The sequence below is a fragment of the Fukomys damarensis genome, unplaced genomic scaffold, assembly GCF_012274545.1.
Source record: "Fukomys damarensis isolate Sample0158 unplaced genomic scaffold, DMR_v1.0_HiC HiC_scaffold_12, whole genome shotgun sequence".
Taxonomy (NCBI): domain Eukaryota; kingdom Metazoa; phylum Chordata; class Mammalia; order Rodentia; family Bathyergidae; genus Fukomys; species Fukomys damarensis.
In genome coordinates this window covers 1,035,012-1,039,225 of record NW_022900924.1, presented here as the reverse complement: position 1 = coordinate 1,039,225, position 4,214 = coordinate 1,035,012, and positions in this window count along the sequence as shown.

Sequence of the window (4,214 nt, the reverse complement as noted above, 5' to 3'; positions counted from 1 at the left end):
TTATGTTTTTTTTTTTTTTTTTTGAGATAGGGTCTCTTTATGTAGTATAGGCTGGTCTTGAACTGGTGATCCTCCTGCCTCAGCCTTCCAAGTGCTGGTATTACAGGCATGCGCCCCCACACCTGGTTTAGTATATATCTTTTTTCACCCTGTTTTCAAAAGATCTCATAAGTTTTACAGTAGCTTTATTGGGATATGATTCACATACCATACAATTTGGCCTTTTAAAATACACACTTCAGTGGGTTTTAGGATATTCAGAGTTGTGCAATAATCACCACTGTCTAATTTTAGAACATTTTGTCCATCCCAAACAGAAACACTGTACTGATTAACATTCATATCCCAAACCCTCCGTCCCCAAACCCTCACAGCTACCAGTCCACTCTCTCTGTCTCTGTGAATTTGCCTATATTGGTTGTACCTGTCCATAGGAGCCTACGCCGTGTGGCCTTCTGTGATTGGCGTTTTCCATTTCGGATGTGCTTCCAAAGTTTATCCCATCGCAGCATTTATCAGTACTTCATTACTTTTCTGTTTTTAGTACTTCATTACTTTTCACGACTGAATACTATTTCATTTGTGGATGTGCCACACTACTCATCTGTCTGCTCACGGCCATGTGAGTTGTGTGTTTTGCGTTTTCAGTTCTTTCAGGTATATGCCCGGGTGGAGTTGCTGGGTCATATGGTCCCTCTGTTTCACATTTTGAGGACCCGGCACACTGTTTTCCGAAGTGTCTGTATCATGTGACGCTCCCACCAGCAGGGTAGGAGGCTTCCGATAATCTTCCATAGCTGAGCGGTCAGGGAGGCCATGGAGACCCTTGCTGAGTGTCCTACACTGCGACCCAAGGCCCGCCTCGTGGCCCCCAAATCAAGCCTGGACTCCCACGCTCCCTCTGAAGGTGGCTTCCCCTGGTGGCCACATGATGTGGGGCGCATGATGGGCCCAAGAAAGTTGCCACTTATTGCTAGAAGTGCCACCCCCAGGCCGGAGCTGAGCAGTTCTAAGTTACAAACGCCCCATCTGAGGGCCCTGGCACACACAGATCTCCTCCTGTCTTTGGCCTCAGTGTGCCACAGGGGAATAGGCATGGACCATCCGCGCGTAGGTAGCACCTTGGGATCCATAAGCCCGTCCGAGTTTATTGTCGTTGTAACGCTGTGCATGGACTTACAGCAAGAGCAGTGGTCAGATACAGCTTCTTTGCAGCCTGAGGCTGGTGATTACATTGTGCCCTCCTCAGAGCTTGGGCCTGGTGGCTCTTGTTTGCCATGTGGCATCATGGAAGCTTCCCTGGGTAGCAGCAGCCCCAGGTCTGCCCTTTTGCCCCTTTTCCCTGCTCTCTGCGAGGCCCCTTGATGTCCATAGACAAACATCCTCCCTGTTTGGGGCCACACCAAAGAAGGCCTAGGATGCCTGCCCCTCCCATGCCCCTTCTTAGCTCTCCCCCATCCCAAGCTACAGCCTGAGGAGGGTTTGTGGGAATGATTCATTCCGAGCGGCTGGCCAGAGAGCTGGGCCAAGCCCTAGAAATTGCAGGGAGGACCTGGGAGGGCTGTGCTCACATGCCCTGGGGCGCGTCTGGGGCCGCTGGCCTGGAAAAGACCTTCATCCATTCCTGCGTGCTCAGAGGACAGGCTGCCAGCCATCTGCCTTGGGAATTTTTGCATCCTGACTTTTGACCCAGGCTGCTGCTGTGACCGGACAGCAGGTGGGGTGGTAGAGGCTTGGAGGCACAGGCTGCCCTGAGCCTTGGCTGAATAGAGGTACAAGTTGGGGCTACCCTGGGGCTGTGGTGGTAAAGTGTTTATTCTGGTCCCAGGTAGAAGTGGGGCCCTGGGGTCAGACAGGCTCTTTGGATTGTGAGCGTAGGAGTTGTGACCCTCAGCTGCCCTACCTGTAAAAGACAGTGGTTGTAAATACAGCTAGTACCACCAGCTGGCTGGGTACCAGGCTCTGGTCTAGGAGGTTTATGTACTTTAACTCATTTCATTCCCCGAAGACCTCTGTAAGATAGGTGAACAGGCAGAGGTACAGGGAGGTTATGCTTGGCAAAGGTCACCAAGTCAGGAAGTGGGGGTCAAGATCTGAATCCAGAGTCTATACATTTCCCATCCTTTCTTGTCTTGATAACTCATCGTAAGGCCCAGCATGTAGAAACCACTCAGCAGATGTCACGAGTTATAAATATTAGTTTTACATGTTCATCCATGCCCTCCCCGTGTGTGTCCACACTCCCTCCTGGAAGGACAGAATAAGCATGGCTTCTGCCGGGACCTGTCTCCTTCCTCAGTCTCCTGAGCACCTCCAGCTCACCCTCCCAGCTGCTGTGAGACCTGGGGTGAGGTGTGTCCGCCCCAAACCCCTTTCCTTATCTGCTGAGTAGGTGGGTTTGGCCTGCAGTGTGGTTTTTGGTTTGCAGGCTGTGTGGCTTTTTTGTTTTTGCTTTTAATTGAGCCCACATTCAAACATTGCTACAGAAAAACTGTTTTGTTGCTTCTTTTGGAAATTCAGGCACTCAGAGCTACCCCTGAGATGTTGTCCTGGTCACCGCTGTCTCCACCTCTGTATAGTCACCTGCTGGCCCGCCTAGTTGCAGGGCCTTCTGACCTAATGCTGTTCTCACAGGTTCTGAGGACACTGTGGGCCTGCCTGATGTTGCTTGAATAAGCACTTATGTTGCTTTGAAACTATTTTTTTTTTTAACTGCTAGTTTTGATGTTTTCCAAGGGCTCTTTCAGCTTTGCTTTTCTAGGACATTGGAGGCCGCCTGAGGCCTCCCAGTACCTGTCCTGCCATTATAAGCTCTTCAGATAGGGAGTTTGTCCCCATTCCACACTCCCAGAGTCCTCAAGTTCCTCTTCTCCTTGTCAAGTCCCCACCTAACTCACACTGAGATATTTAGGGCCAGCCGGAGCCCTGTGTGTCTCTGATCCCCACGTACCTGCCACACTGGCATGGCTGCTGGGACACTGTCCCTAACCCTGGGAGGGGGCATTCGTTACTGACCTCCCCTTTTCCCAAAAACTGAGGCCTGATGTGTCGGCAGTGGGACTTGAACCCCATCTGCGCAGTATCAGAGGCTGTCTGTGGGAGCCCTGCATTCCGCAGCCCATTGCTGCACAGGTAGCCACTGAAGGCAGCCTGGGTCTGGGCTGTGGACACCCTGGGAGTTCTGTGAATCCTTGTGGAATCAGGATGCATTCTCAGGATGAGGCTGTGGTGCAGGAGCTAAGCAGAAGCAAGGACCCCATCCTCCTAGAGTCCACATTCGAGTGGAGACATGAGCCAAGTAAAAGAGCGAACTGCATGTCCAACCTGAGATGTGGGGGCGGGGAGCTGGGCCCTGAGGCCTCTCTAACCCTAAAGTGCACACAGACCCCTGAGGTCTTCTTCAAGTCCACTTTCTCTTCAGCAGTTTAGGAGGGGCCTGTGGTTGTGTTTTTAGCCCACTTGCTGCTGCTGGTCTAAAGAGCACATGTGAAACACTGAGTTTTCGATTTGAAGTTGGCAAGTATTTCCAGTGGGCCAAGTGTGGCCCGCTACCTGTTTTTATGAATAAAGTTTTATTGAACTAAGTGATGTTTGTTTATTACATTCTATTTTTGGCTGCTTTCATACTGAGACAGTCCAGAGGAGCACTGAAATCCCTCATCTGAAGTTTTGGTAATGGTGGTTTCAGTTACTTTGTATCAACCATGCTCTGAAACCATTAAATGGAAAATTCCAGAAACAAATAATTTCTGACTTTAAATTTTGCACTGTTCTGCATAGTGTGATGAAAACTCATGCTGTCAGGACACAACTTGGCCATTTGCCACCTGCCCAGTCACTCAGTGTCCATCTCAGACATCAGGCCCCCAGACAGGATCCCACAGGGCTTATGTTTGAGCCACCATTATTTTACTTAATGGCCCAAGGTAAAACTTTTATGATAATAGCATACTGATAGATTTTATCATTAGCTGTGCTAATCTCTAACTTGGGCTGATTTATAAATCGATCATTATGATGGGTATATATGGACAGAGAAAAAAGTAGAAATTGGGCTTGATCCTATCTGTGGTTTCAGGGCGGTCTTAGAGCATATGCCCTGCAGGGAAGAGGAGGCCATGGGGCCCACCAAATTGAAAACATTTATTGTCTGGCCTTCTACATAAGAAACTCTGCTAACCTCTGCTCTAATCAACTCTTGGGTCCCTTCAAGC